Here is a 15,469-nt window from a genome sequence, read left to right on the forward strand (position 1 = left end):
CCTGATCCACCAGCCAGGCTTTTCTTAAGTCCTCTTTCTTTAGACTGACAGTCTTCCCCCCCTTTCTCACAGCCACGGTATTTCAATTTTAATTGCCCGGTCCAGAAGATTTCGTCCCTCCAATGCAAGTCCTGCCTCTTAGTAATATATTGCTTTTCCATAAGGATGGTGAGGCTGCAATAAATCATGACAGTGCGTCTTTTCTTCCAACTTTCCCCAGGGTTCAGCCTGCCCAGCGACGGTGCTCTTTTCGGCAACGGAGCGACCGCGGGCACCTTCTGCCCTGCCTCTCCCGCCCCCACTCCCCGGACAGCCTACCTCCAGAAACAGGCGGAGGCGAGCAGGACATCCCCAGCAGCCAATGAGAGAGGCGGGGCCGAGGGGAGGCGAGCCAATGGGCGAGCCGGGGGTAGGTGGGCGCGGGGGCGGGCGCTGCCGCAGTCCAAGGTAGGAGCGAGCGCGTTGGCTGGCGGTGGGCTGTGCCGGCCGCGCTGACAATCAGGGCGGGGAGAGGACAGGTCTGGGCTGGCTGCCGTGCCTTGCTCGGCTCGGCTCGGCGGAGGCGTGCGAGGAAGCGGCGGCAGGCGCAGAGGCGAAGCGCGCGCGGCGAAAAAGCCATCCCAGCTGGCGAGCAGGAGCAGGAGGAGGAAGAGACAGCCGGTGAGTCTCCAGCCGGACGCCAGTCTCGCCCCGCGCCGCTTCCCGGCCGGGGACGTGGGCTCCGCCAGGCGAGGCGGCCGGGAGCTCCGCATCCAGGCGTGCGTCGCCCTCGCCGAGCTTCGCGGGGCTGCCAAGTTTGAGCCTCCGCCGGGAAGAGTGTTTCCTCCTTCTCTTGCCTTTTCTGGCACGGGGGGCGGGAATGAAGTTTCTCCGGGGTTGTGGGAGGGGGCTGCCGGGCGAGTTGCGTGGTGCCTGGTGGATCTGCCTCACCAAAGAGGGAACGTCGTTTTATTTTTGTTTATTTATTTATTCACTCATTCATTTATCACGAGGATGGGAATGGCCAGTTCTCGTTTATTTTAGTTCAGTAATTCCAGATTTCAAATTATTTGGAGGGGGCGGCAGATAAAACGGAAATTCTGCAATCTTCGCAGAATGCCACATTTCAGTTTCATGGGCCGCCGCCACCCCTCAGACAAATAAAGATCTGGCGGCCCCCCAAGCGGGCGGCGATGGGCCGCCGCCTCCGTGTCCCTTCCGAGCAGGGCTTCTTCAAAGCCATCTCCGCTCCTGAGATGGGCCATTTAACAAAGGGAATCGCCCCGGTGGTGGTGGTGGTGGTGCTCCTCCTTCCCTGGGCTGAGTTGAGGACTGGGGCAGACCCTCATTGCCTTGGGAGGAATGAAGGAGGTAGGGCTGGAGCACCTGGCTTCTTCCGTTTACCCGCCAACACCTTGAGGTATTTAACATCCCAAAAAGGCTTTCGGGAAAGTAATTTGCTTTGGAGGCTTAACAGTGCCGTTCTCAGCAGTATGGTCCACTGGGTTGAATGATGGTTACTCCTTGGTAAGTGTGTGTAGGATTGCATGCTCTGTACAAATGCATGCAGAATGGAAATTTAATTTTTGGAGAGTTGCTGCTGAAATCTTTAATTCCCATTAAACCCCCCCCCAAAAAATTTTAGGCAACACTTAGGGAACAGAATGAAACAAAAGTTGATCTGTTGTGTCCAAAACTCTTAAGATATTAGGTGAGCGGCTTTGTGTGTGATATTTTCCAGGCTAGCCCCACTTTTGGAGAATCTTGGCCAGACAGCATACAAGAACTCTTTTCTAATTACTCCCTGAGCACCCTGGGGTATTCCTGGGGTATTTCTGGGGTGGGGTGGGGGTTGCATGATCAAGATCACTCAGTGTGGTTTGATAACAGCTTAAAATGCCATAACCTCTTTGTTGCATGCAATATCACTGGAATATGTATTTTTAAATGCATTACTTTGACCTTTAAAGGTGTTTTCATTGATTTAGAGATTCTGATTTCCATTAGGGCTGATTCAGGTTTGCTCAGGGGTGTAGTTGCCCGGGGTCTCGAGGGGTCTTAGACCCTTTACTTTTTTGGGAACAGAGTCTCAGCAGGTCTAGTGACCTGTGAGCCAATCAGCATGAAAAGGGAGTGTGTTAGCCACTGAGAAGAATATTCTAACATGCTTCCTTGTCCTTTGCTGCTGATTGGAACCAATCAGAGTGAAAGGAGGTGAGTGAGCTACTGGGAAGACTCTCTTCAGTGGCTAATGCTCACCCCTGTCATGCTTATTGGCTCCCAGGGATGATTGTTGTTGTGGGAGAAGGCATTAACAAAGATCTCATTCTCAACCCAGCAGCAAAAGAAAAAAAGGGGGAGGGCGTGTGGCTGTGACTATCATCAAGGGACCCTGCACTTCTGAATTTGCCACTACATTACTGGATTTGCTTGTCCAGGTCTAGCGATGACTTGCATGGATGAATGAGGCGTCACAAAGGAGACTCTGATTTGATTTGGATTCCTGCATTGAGCAGGGGGTTGGGCTTGATGGCCTTATAGGCCCCTTCCAACTCTACTATTCTATGATTCTGTGACTCTTACGTTGGCTAAATGTGGTGCTTTTCAGTGGAGGCAGTTCACGCATTTGAGCTGTCTATCCTCCAGCGATGTACATTTCACGTGTGGATTTGAACCGATGTATGTGACATGGGGGAGTGCAAGGGTGCTGAGTGTGCACCTCTGAGTGGAGGCTCCAATCTCCGATGGCTGTGACACCTAGAGCATAGGAAGGCGCCTTATACCGAGTTGGACTGTTAGACTGTCTAGCTAAGTATTGTCTACACTCACTGGAAGCGTCTCTCCAAGGTTAGAACATAAGAACATAAGAAGAGCCTGCTGGATCAGGCCAGTGGCCCATCTAGTCCAGCATCCTGTTCTCACAGTGGCCAACCAGGTGCCTGGGGGAAGCCCGCAAGCAGGACCCGAGTGCAAGAACACTCTCCCCTCCTGAGGCTTCCGGCAACTGGTTTTCAGAAGCATGCTGCCTCTGACTAGGGTGGCAGAGCACAGCCATCATGGCTAGTAGCCATTGATAGCCCTGTCCTCCATGAATTTGTCTAATCTTCTTTTAAAGCCATCCAAGCTGGTGGCCATGACTGCATCTTGTGGGAGCAAATTCCATAGTTTCACTATGCGCTGAGTAAAGAAGTACTTCCTTTTGTCTGTCCTGAATCTTCCAACATTCAGCTTCTTTGAATGTCCACGAGTTCTAGTATTATGAGAGAGGGAGAAGAACTTTTCTCTATCCACTTTCTCCATGCCATGCATAATTTTATACACTTCTATCATGTCTCCTCTGACCCGCTTTTTCTCTAAACTAAAAAGCCCCAAATGCTGCAACCTTTCCTCGTAAGGGAGTCGCTCCATCCCCTTGATCATTCTGGTTGCCCTCTTCTGAACCTTTTCCAACTCTATAATATCCTTTTTGAGATGAGGCGACCAGAACTGTACATACAGGAGTCTCTCCAAGCCCCACCTGGAGATGCTAAGGGTTGAACCTGGGACTTTCTGCGTGCAAGGCAGGTTCTCTGCCACCAAAGTATGATTTTGGGGAGAACAAAAGCAAAATTGGAAGGGGATGTGCCAATACAGTGCTGTGTAGGTTAATGCTTGGCACTTGGAGAGTGCCTGTGGCTGATGGCAGAGTATGTACTTTGCATGCAGAAGACCTCTTGTTCAATCCCTGGCATCTACATGTAGTTGAAATAGAAGGGCCAGTTAGAGGTAATGGGAAAGACTACTGCTTGATACTTTGGAGAACTGCTTCCAGTCAGAGCAGACAGTATTGGGTTAGATGGATCAGTGGCCTGACTCAGTTTAAGGCAGCTTTATGTGCTTACTCGGGCTCTTGTTGGGAATGCAGGAAGTAAGCCTATATTGGATGACTGTTTTTCCACAGATGAACAGCACGTGGGCAAGGCAGGAGATGGCTCATCTCTCAGCATTGCTACAATAATAATAATAATAATATTTTTTTTAAATTCCAGAGTTCATCTTTTGTGTGTGTGTGTGCTTCGTTAACGGAAATATTTTCAGGAGAAGCACTGAATTCTCTTCAGATTTGGAGTAGCAGAAACTTTGTGGGTGGCTTGTGGTCAGCAATCTGCCACGTTGGTTCCTGGGAAGGGTTTGTGTGCATTGTTGCCTTGAGGTAAGGTCATCTTGCCTATATCCCCGGGGTCAGTTTTCCCCACTGATCCTTTGGAGGAGGATGGCAAATTAGGGGTGTATAGGGATCATGCTCCTTCGACAGAGCAGTGCTCTATAGATTGCCTTCACTTTCAGAAGAGAACAAAAGACCCCCCAGGAGCCTTTTTTCTAGTGAAGGCATTGTTTATCATCCATCAGTGCAAAGTGTCAGAATGTGATCTTTGCTCCCTTTTAATGGCCTGTGCTGTCTAGCACTACCAATATCTTTGCTGCTGGCAAAACAGTGTTCCAGTTCCTTGTATCCCCTCAAGGTTCATCCAAGCTTCTGTGGGAGTTGGTTTGTGCAAAGATAAAAAGGAGCAGAAAGACTGTCAGCACAGAGCCAGAGGTAGCCAATTTAGTGAGGTTTTCTTTTTAGAGTTGCTTATGAAGATGCCCATGAGAGCCAGCGTGGTGTAGTGATTAAGGTGTTGGACTGTGACCTGGGAGACCAGGGTTCGAATCCCCACACAGCCGTGAAACTCACTGGGTGGCCTTGGGCCAGTCACTGCCTCTCAGCCTCAGGGGGAGGCAATGGTAAACCCCCTCGGAATACCGCTTACCATGAAAACCCTATTTGTAGGGTCGCCATAAGTCAGGATCGGCTTGAAGGCAATCCATTTCATTTTTCATGAAGATGCCCCAACATAGGGGTGTGTGCCCAGTGTGAGCCCTCCAGATGTTGTTTGAACTACAGCTCCCATCAGCCCCCGCCAGTATGGCCAAAGGGTGATGGTAGTTGTAGTCCAATAGCATCTGGAGGGCACCATATTGACTACCCCTGTGTTAGGGCATCTTTATAAGCAACACTAACCCCATACACACATTTTAGCCTGACTCCAGATGTTGCTGGGCCACACCTCCCATCATTCCTCACCATTGGCCCTGCTGGCTGCGGCTGATGGGAGCCAGAGTCCAAAAGCATCTAGAGGGCTGCAAGTTCCCCCATACCTCTTCTAAGGAATGCCCTGTTTTATCATTGTAGCTGCAACACGAGGCAGGTTACCTGATCTCCCAGCTGCTTCAGGAGGGTCTCCTTCTAGTTACTTTTATTTTTAAAAAGGCAGCTAAGATATTGGCTGTCACCATATCTTGTGAGAGTGGAGTTCAAAATTTCAGCTCTGTCAGGAAATGAGTGCTAGTGTTGTATGAGGTACTGTTTTGCTCTAGCTCCTTTCCTTTCAGTAAAAGGGAGTTAGTCATGGGGTGCCTGATGGGCTGTTGTGGGCATGAATGAAATAACGGTCTTGATTTTGAAGGCTCATAAAGATCTAGTGAGAGGCTGGCCCGCTACCCTGTTGGATACAAAAATCCTGATTATGAGTGTACAATTTCTAATGATGTGTTTTAACAAGAACCATGTGTGCTTTGAAAACAGTCCAAAAAACCAAACAAGCCATGCTTCTACTCCTTTTCTCTCTCCCCCACCTCTCCATCCCTGACTAATGCCTGCCCACACACTTTCACAAATCAGTTTTCCAAATGCAGGTCTAGGATAAATTCAAACACATTTGGCAGTGACCCCTTGGAGGATGCCAGAAGGATGGGGAAGGGTTGCAGCTGAGTAATAGGGCATTGGGTGTGCATGCAGAAGGTCCTAGGTTCGATCCCCAGCATCTCCAGGTAGAGCTGGGAATGTCCCCTGCCTGAAATCCTGGAGAGCTACTGCCAGTCAGTGTCGACAGTACTGAGCTGGATAGACCACGGGCCTGACTCCTATGTTCTGTTCTTTATTTGTATTTTTGAGATGCTGAAATCTTGGATCCAGGTCCCTTTCAGTGCCCCCTTTGTCTCAAACTGATTACACAATTAGTAGAGTGGAAGTACACGAATGTTTTGCTTGCTTGAAGAACTGTATACAGCAGAGTTAACGTTTAACCTGCCACACCCTGCCCGATGATCAGGGCTAGAATCAGGGCTAGAATAATAGAATAAATGCTTAAGGCAGGCCTGTGTCACAGCTTTAAGCAACTGGAAAGCAAGGCGAGGTTTAGCATGTGGATTGGGGAGTGGAATCATAGAATCATAGAATAGTTGAGTTGGAAGGGGCCTACAAGGCCATCGAGTCCAACCCCCTGCTCAATGCAGGAATTCAAATCAAAGCATTCCTGATAGATGGCTGTCCAGCTGCCTCTTGAATGCCTCCAGTGTTGGAGAGCCCACTACCTCTCTAGGTCATTGGTTCCATTGTTGTATGGCTCTAACAGGACTTTTTTCCGGATGTCCAGTCAAAATCTGGCTTCCTGCAACTTGAGCCCATTATTCCGTGTCCTGTACTCTGGGACGATCGAGAAGAGATCCCGGCCCTCCTCTCTGTGACAACTTTTCATGTACTTGAAGAGTGCTATTCTATCTCCCCTCAGTCTTCTCCAGGCTAAACATGCCCAGTTCTTTCAGTCTCTCCTCATAGGGCTTTGTTTCCAGTCCCCTGAATCTTGTCACTTGCACATTTGTGGTTGTATGTTGCAGTCTGGAATCCAGCTGGAGGTCTGGTATCGAATGTAGGAGCAGAAGGTTAAGTTTTCCTGGTGTTGGCCTCCTGGGAAAATGGTGAATCTGTGCCTGGACTATACAGTGGCAGGTGTGGGCTCACAAGACTGATAGTGCCTCATTGCAAAAGTTTCCCCACATAAGAAAAACAGTGTGTCTGGGAAAAAGTAGGCTACAGCCCTTCTCCCTGACATGCTAGCTGTTTATGTGCAGGGAATTTTTCTTTTTTGTCTGGAAGAGCATCCAGTCATGAGAGCCTACATCTGCAGTCTGAATCTACAACCCAAACATAGGTTCATTACTTCATTGAGGACTAGGGGTTATATCTAAAAGAGTGTTTGCGCAGAACATCCTCTTCCTTCGCTCCTTCCGTGTGCTCACTAAATGTGTTCTAGGAGATTTGGGGAGGGTGCAGGGTGTATGGGGGGGGGAAGAGGAAAGGTTCTGTTGTGCAAGCAGAAACTCTTGTACTAATTGGTACAAGTCAGTTGGATCCTGCCCCAGGTCTCTGACTTGCCATTTTAAAATAGAACCAAATACGTAGTAGGGTAGTCAGTATTTATTTGAATACATACTGATCCCCCAGGCACAATGAATTCAGGGGTGGAGTCTGTAATTAATTGCCTTTTTGGGGTCCAAGTCCATTCAACTGACAAGCTGGAGTTTTACCAGTCATACATTATGCGCAGCTGGTAAAGCATCAAATGCCCTGTAACATTTCACAGACGGGAGAAAAGAACACGCTTGCTTGCAACATTTCCTGCCGAGGATCGCTCTCTCCGCTCGTCCAGTGCTGCACTCCTTGTTTTGCTTGCAGTATATTATATTCATTTCTCTGCAATAAACTGTTTTACAATGACTGCTGGAGCTGGATGTGCAAATCAGTGTTTCCTTTTTTTTTTTAAAAAAAGAGAAGTTAATAGATTGTTTAATCTCACAGTTGATATGGTTGCAGATACTAATAGCAGCATCATGTCCACATCACAGGAATAATAATAAATAATAATAATAATAATAATAAATTTAATTTATATGTCGCCTATCTGGCCAAAGACCGCTCTAGGCGACGTACATGAAGAGTTAAAATACAATACAATAAAATACAATAATAAAATAAGACAATACAGCAGCAATAATAATAACGAAGGGTAGAAGGCATTTGATCATAACAGTTAACCCTCCCCGGAAGTCCCAAAGGCCTGTTGAAAGAGCCAGGTCTTTAAGGCTTTACGAAATGTATTTAGGGAAGAGGCGTGCCGTAGATCTTGTGGGAGGGAGTTCCACAGGGTGGGGGCCGCCACTGAGAATGCCCTCTCTCTAGTTCCCGCCAATTGAGCTGTTTTTGTCGGCGGGATTGAGAGAAGGCCCTGTGTGACAGATCGTGTCGGGCGGCATAATTGGTGGCGTTTCAGGCGCTCCTTTAGATGAACTGGGCCGAAACCGTATAGGGATTTAAAGGTTAATACCAACACCTTGAATTGGGCCTGGAAAACAACAGGAAGCCAGTGTAGATCGAACAACACAGGCGTGATGTGATCCCGGCGGCGACTATTCGTAAGTAATCGAGCCGCCGCGTTTTGTATAAGTTGTAGTTTCCGGACCGTTTTCAACGGTAACCCCACGTAGAGCGCATTACAGTAATCCAGTCGAGAGGTGACCAGGGCATGTACTACTAGTGGGAGTTGGTGATCAGGAAGGTAGGGCTGCAGCCTTCGTATGAGGTGTAGTTGATACCAGGCTGCCCGGCTCACTGCCGAAATCGGAGCCTCCATGGACAGTCTGGAATCAAGTACAACCCCAAGGCTACGGACCTGGTCCTTCAGGGGTAGACTTACCCCGTTGAACTTCAGGTCAACATCTCCCAACCTTCTCTTATCCCCCACGAGCAGTACCTCGGTCTTATCGTGGTTCAACTTCAGCCTGTTCCTCCCCATCCAACCACTCATGGACTCCAGGCACTTGGACAAGGTCTCCACAGCCGACTCTGGTGAAGATTTAAACGAGAGATAGAGCTGAGTGTCATCTGCATATTGGTGACACTGCAGCCCAAATCTCCTAATGATTGTCCCCAGCGGCTTTATATAAATGTTAAATAGCATGGGAGAGAGGATAGAGCCCTGTGGCACACCACAATTGAGAGGCCAAGGGTCTGAAACCTCCTCCCCCAATGCTACCTGTTGGTACCTATCGGAGAGAAAGGAACGGAACCACTGCAGTACAGTACCTCCAATTCCCAATCCCTCCAGGCGATGTAAAAGGATACTGTGGTCGACAGTATCAAAAGCCGCTGAGAGATCAAGGAGGACAAGAAAGGTGAATTCTCCCCTATCTAATGCCCTCCTCATGTCATCTACCAGAGCGACCAAGGCTGTTTCAGTTCCGTGACCAGTCCTGAAACCTGATTTGTATGGATCCAAATAATCTGTTTCATCCAAGTGTGCTGACAACTGGTTGGCCACCACTCGCTCAATGACCTTGCCCAAGAATGGAAGATTCGAAATTGGGCAAAAGTTATTAAAAACTTGGGGATCCAAGGAGGACTTCTTCAAGATGGGCTTTACAATTGCCTCCTTGAAAGCTGATGGCATCACACCCTCTTTCAAGGATGCGTTTACCACCGCTTTAATCCCCGTGCCCAATTTCTCTTTACAGCTCACAAGGAGCCGTGATGGGCAAGGATCATTCAGGCAAGTGGTAGGCTTCACAGTTGAGAGCACCTTGTCCACATCCTCAGAAGGGAGAGGCTGAAACCGATCCCAATTTACCGGCTTGCAACTGGCCAACTCTGGTTCATTTACTGTGTCCACGGCGCATGGGATCGAGCACCGTAAGTGTTCGATTTTATCGGCGAAGTGCTTTGCCAAAATGTCACAGGAGGCCTTTGACTGTTCCAAGGGTTCCTGAGCAACTGGACCGACCAGGCTTCGGACCACCTGGAACAGCCTCCTGGGACAGCACTCCGCAGACGCAGTAGAGGCAGCAAAGAATGCTTTCTTTCCTGCCCTTATTGCCACTTGGTAGGCAGCTACTTCTGCTCTAACCTGTGTCCGGACATCTTCGGAGCGGGATTTCTGCCACCGGCGTTCTAGTCGTCTCACCTCCTGTCTCAGCGAACGCAACCGTGGTGTATACCACGGTGCTAACTGAGTTCTATTCAGGGGGAGAGGACGTTTCGGAGCCACCCGGTCTAATGCCCTGGTGATCCCATCATTCCACTCCCTCACCAGGGTTTCGACCGGGCGGCCTTCAGCAGGTTCCAATTCCCCAAGCGCAGTTAGGAATCCTTTTGGATCCATCAGGCGCCTGGGGCGGACCATTCTAATAGGTCCTTCACCCCTGCGGAGGGGGTGTGGCATTGAGAAGTCTGTGTTTACCAGGTAGTGATCTGACCATGACACAGGGGTGGAATAAACCACTCCCAACTTCAGAGCACTTCTCTCCTCTTCCAGGACAAACACAAGGTTGAGAGCATGACCGGCTACATGGGTGGGCCCAATATTACTAAGGCGCAGTTCCCAGGAAGCCATGGTTTCCAGGAAATCCCGAGGGGCTCCAGTGAGAGTGGACTCGGCATGCACGTTGAAGTCACCCAGTACTAACAATTCTGGGGACAACGCCCGTACAGCCGAGACCACCTCCAGCACCTTGGCCAGGGAGTCTGCTGTGCAGCGGGGTGGGCGGTACACCAGCAGGATCCCTAAACTGCCCTTCGGGCCCAACCTCCAGTACATGCAATCAACACATTGAGTCCTATGGAGAGGGAGTCTGGCAAAAACCAAAGACTCTCGATAGATGACTGCCACACCCCCTCCCCGCCTGCCCACCCTCGACTGTTGTGCATAACGGAAACCTGGTGGACACATGGCCTCGAGAATGGGAGCAGAGGCCTCGTCCAGCCAAGTTTCCGTAATACATGCCAGGTCTGCCCGCCCATCCAAGATCATATCATGAATGAGTGAGGTTTTCTGAGCCACAGACCTGGCATTACATAACAGCAGTCGAAGGTCGGCAGGAACCTTATGTCCCCCAGTTTTCGTCAGGTTCTGGACAGACCTGGAACAGGGGATGGGTATAACACATCTATCCCCTGTTCCCCTATTCTGGTGTGGTCTGCCAACAGCACCCTTCCAGCGCCTGCCGCCCAGTGTTCCAATAACTTGGGCCCCCACCTCCCTCCCTGACTTGCACATGCCTCTATCCCTATCAATCAATCAACAGGCCACCCACCCTAAAACAATATTGATCCGGAGACCCGCCTCCGTACCGTGTAATAATTATAATTAGATTACATTAAATAAAATTAAACAATCAATATAATAACATACCAATTCCACATTCATATATTCAAACATCCACCCCAGTATCACATTCATACATGCAGACATTTACATATTCATATACACCCCATCCCATCCCAACCAGTACAGCCACCTCCACACTATACAACCAGCAGCAATCCTACCACTTTAACGATGTAAAGTCCAGGCAGCAGGGGGGCGGCAGTGGTGATGAAAAACAGGCCGCAGAGAAGACCCCCGGAGGTAGCACGGCCCGCAGCAGCAACAACTGTAAGGTAGGGCCGTAACAACGGCACCTCAGCAGTTATCCAGTGCCGCGGGGATTGCTCTTGCTACCGCCACCATTGTCATGTGTCGGCTCCTGCAGCGCTCTCACCGCTGCTCCCCGGTGCACCGTTGCTGTCTGTGGCTCCTGCGGCGCTCTCACCGCCGCCTCCCTGGTGCACCATCGCCGTCCGCCGGCTCCTGCAGCGCTCTCACCGCCGTCACCCGGTGCATCAAGGCTCTCCCCGGCCTCCCAGGCCCAAACACCGCCACACCTCCGCGGCTCCCACGCCGCTATCAAGCCACTCCTCCTCTGCAGATCTTCACGCTACCTCGCTGCTTCCTCGTCACCGCCGGGCCAGTCCTCCTATTGCCGGACAGGGTTGGCTCCTGCGGCGCTCCCACCGCCGCTCACCGCCTCCCAGTCTGGTCACCTCCCGCGACGCTCTCACCGCCACCGAAGTGGGTCACTCTCCTCCACCAAGCCATCGGGCACCCACGCAACGCTCTCCGACCGTAGGGAGACCCACTGCCTGCCGCCCACAATTCCCGTGTTGATATCACCAGGTAAGGAGGCTAGCTTCATCAGTTTAAGATTAAGTTAAAACTCCACACGTCACTCACACGATGTCCACAAACTGCAGAGGTGGCAGAGTAATAATGCAATAAAATGCAATAAAAATAGATGGTAAAATAGTTGTTATAAAAGGTGTTAAAAGGTGTTTAAAGGCTCGGCTTACGGAGCTCCAGCTACAACGTCCTCTTAAGCCGCCATAAATACGTAATATTTATGTTCTATTCCATGCTGGTCAAGCCACACTGGAGTCCTGGGTCCAGTTCTGAGTACCACATTTTAGAGAGGACATTAACAAACCAGAGTGTGTCAGGGGAGAGCGAGCAGGCAGGTGAAGCATTTGGAGAGTTAAGTCCTGTCGGGAACAGTTGACAGCAGTGGCGGCTGGTGGCACCATGTCAGTGGGGCAGTGGAATGTGCCCTGGGCTTTAGACTGAACTTTCAAAAAGCTGTCCAAGGTTTCAGTACTGTTTGTGGAGAGCGCTCTGCATGTGATCAGGAACATTGCAGAGGGGTCTCCCTAGAGGTGTCCTAACGGAGATGTGGAGATGGGGTCAGAGCCTGCTTCCCTCCCTGCATGTGGATTTGTTGTAAGGACTTGAGAAAGTCCCAAGAATGTGGTGTGTGTGTTTGTGGGTACAGAAATCTGAAGAATTCTAGGGTAAGTATGCACACAATCAACTTTTTAAGAAGGTTTTTACAAATCCTCCTGGAGGCTGAATGGGGACAATGACATAGCAGGGACTGCTAGCGCGCTTGACAGAAGTTACAGCAGCTTCCCTAGAGGTGGGCTAAACCTCTCTTCCTCTGGTACCTGTCAGTTGTGATTTCATTGCAAAAGATGATTGCCCAACTTAAGAGGCTGTGGACAGAATCGCTCGAGGGGAGCTGGTTGCAAAGGGAGCCTTGGATGCCGCATGGTCGAGTGGCTCTTCATGATATATTCCCATTTTCTGTCCTGCAGTTAATCCTCCCTCTTTCCATCAAAGAGGCCGCAGTGCAGGATGCCGTAGGTTTGGTTCTGTCTGGGATCCATTCATATGTGAGGCTCAGCATTGATAAAAGACTTGCAGCTTTGACTTACTGTTTTGGATCAACAGTCTTACTACCATTGTCATTTATTTTCATGTAGTGACTTCGAGGTTGGCAGTCCAAGGCTTGCTGATGCAGGAAATCTGCTGCACTGTTTTCTGATTCTGTGCAGCAGATTTCCTGCATCAGTAAGGTTGGCCTGGATGACCTTTGATGTTCCTTCTGTGATGGTACTCTTCTCAGTGTGCTTAATACTTTAGAAAGCAGAAGAGGTCAGCAGAAGAGGTTTGTAGTCCAAAAGGCCTTCTTCTCCCCATCTGAGCCTTCGGGGAAATGAATATAGGCAGCTCTTCCTATCCCTTTGTGAGCTCCTATCTACACTCTCTTGTGCTTCCTTGTGACTCATACAGTCTGAAGAGGGGGTCTTGAAGTACATCAGAGAGCCAGTGCTCAGCGTAGTAGTTAGGACTACAACCTGGGAGACCAGGGTTCGAATCCCCACACAGCCACGAAGCTCACTGGGTGACCTTGGGCCAGTCACTGCCTCTCAGCCTCAGAGGAAGGCAATGGTAAACGCCCTCTGGATACCGCTTACCATGAAAACCCTATTCATAGGGTCGCCATAAGTTGGGATCTACTTGAACACAGTCCATTTTTTTTGTTTTGAAGTACATCTAGTCCGTCCTCTGCTGGATGCAGACGTCTGCCTGGCCTCTGCTTGAAGACTTCCAGTAAGAGAGTAAGCCACCCTTTGTATAGGTCAGGAGTAGGAAATCTTTGGTCCTCTAGATGTTACTGAATTATAGCTCCCATCAGCCCTATCATGCAAGGCCAATGGCATGGATGATGGGAGTTGTAGTTCAGCAACATCTGGAGGGCCAAATGTTCCCCACATCTGGTATAGGTGATTGGTTCCTCAATTACCCTGCAGTACATAGCCCCTTCAGTCTGTGGGGCTCCTCTCCTCTCCATCAACCCTCAACGTCTCTTTTGGGGCAACTGCACTGACCTTGTTGACGTTCTGCAACTTACCCTTCCTCCTTAGAAGTTAGAATCTTTGGGAATGTTCTGCAATATCTCTGCCTTTCAGCAAATTGTTAGGGCAGTAATTCCTGAACTGATTGGCTAGTGTCCTGTTAAGAAGCGAATGAATGAATGAATGAAAGGATTAAATGCTCCACTAAAGTGCTTTCCCATGCTGCTTTGTCTCCATATAATTTATTGCTCTGGCCCACTCAGCCCGTGCTGGAGCTGGCTAGTGCTACATCTGTGCATTGGGTATGATGGTGGCTAAGAGGCTGAGCTGTGATCCCTGTAAGCCTCTCCCGTCTTTGGGTCCTTGTGCCTATTTGCAATATGGGGTAACATTACTAGACTATCTAACTAGACAGGGCAGTTGTAAGGATTATTAAGGCAACACATGTTTTGGACACTCAGAAAGTGTGCTATGAATGCAAGTAGCAGAATTTATTATTCCGGATGCAGAGATGCTGAAGAGTGACTCTATTGTCGGAGGGAGACCATTGTTTCTCTGCAATTGCAATTGTTTTTTTCTCTCTTTTTATTTAATTCTGCTGCTTCTGTTGGTGACTCCCAGTGCAGAGATGCAACCAAATGACCTGTTTTTCAGATGAGGCTTTTCATTTTTATCTCTGCATGAGCCACTGTTCTGGGCTCACCTCATCCTGATCAAGAGGCACATCCAAATCAAAGACTCATGCAGAAACATGGGATAAACTCTTCTCATAAGAAGGGCCCTGCTGCATCAGACCAAAGATACATTTAGCACCCTGTTTTCTACGGTGGTCAACCAGATGCCTTCAGGAAGCCCACAAACAGGACAGGAAATCAGTGACCCTGTCTGGCATAGCAAATGCAATTCAGTGGCATACTGTTTATCAACCTTGAGGTAGCATTATAGCCATCATGGCTAGTAGCCATTGAGCACTTTGTGCATGGACTTGACTGGTTCCCTTTTAGGAACATAGGACGGTTGCGTTGTATAATTTTGCTGCTCTGGGCTCCTACTGGGAGGAAGGGCAGGATATAAATTAAATAATTAAAAAAATAAAATATAACAAGCCAGACCATTGTTCCATCTGTCCACGCTGATTGGCAGCTTCTCTTGGAGCCGGTCCTACCATTAGGCTATGTAAGGCAGCTGATATTGGGTGTCTTGAAAGGGCAGCACATGGTTAGTTGTACCAAGTTGGGGGACTTCACAAGCTGGCAATAGCCAGACTTTTTACATGTTTATAATGCTATTTAATTGGGACAAATAATATATCTTTCTCCTGTTCTTTTCAACACATAGGGTGGTATTCAATGCTAGTCAGAGTAGATCTGTTGAGTAGAATAGACACCGCTAACTTAGGTTCATTAATTTTGGTGAGTCTACTGTGAGTAGAACTTAGCTGGATACAACCCATAAATTCTTATCTCCCTTTTGGTTTGGAGCCTTTTGTGGGTGTGCATACGCAGAAGGGAATAATTTTACACATCATGACCTGGAAAGTGACAGAACAGGGCTGGCTTTTGGTGGTGGAAACACTCATTTCCTCCACTGACCACAAAACAGATTTAACTCTTGGTGGCAGTTTGA

At 49.1% G+C, this 15,469-nt stretch overlaps 1 protein-coding gene across 1 annotated transcript in view; it reads left to right on the plus strand.

The window, feature by feature from the left end:
• Window positions 1–427: 427 nt before the first annotated feature.
• Window positions 428–15,469, plus strand: part of PAK1 (p21 (RAC1) activated kinase 1) — a 126,366-nt gene continuing 111,324 nt past the window's right edge. Inside the window, exon 1 of the mRNA XM_061629013.1 lies at window positions 428–660. The gene's annotated coding sequence lies outside the window, so the exon portion shown is untranslated. The remainder of the gene's footprint in view (window positions 661–15,469) is intronic.

Source organism: Rhineura floridana, chromosome 5, assembly GCF_030035675.1.
Source record: "Rhineura floridana isolate rRhiFlo1 chromosome 5, rRhiFlo1.hap2, whole genome shotgun sequence".
Lineage (NCBI taxonomy): Eukaryota > Metazoa > Chordata > Lepidosauria > Squamata > Rhineuridae > Rhineura > Rhineura floridana.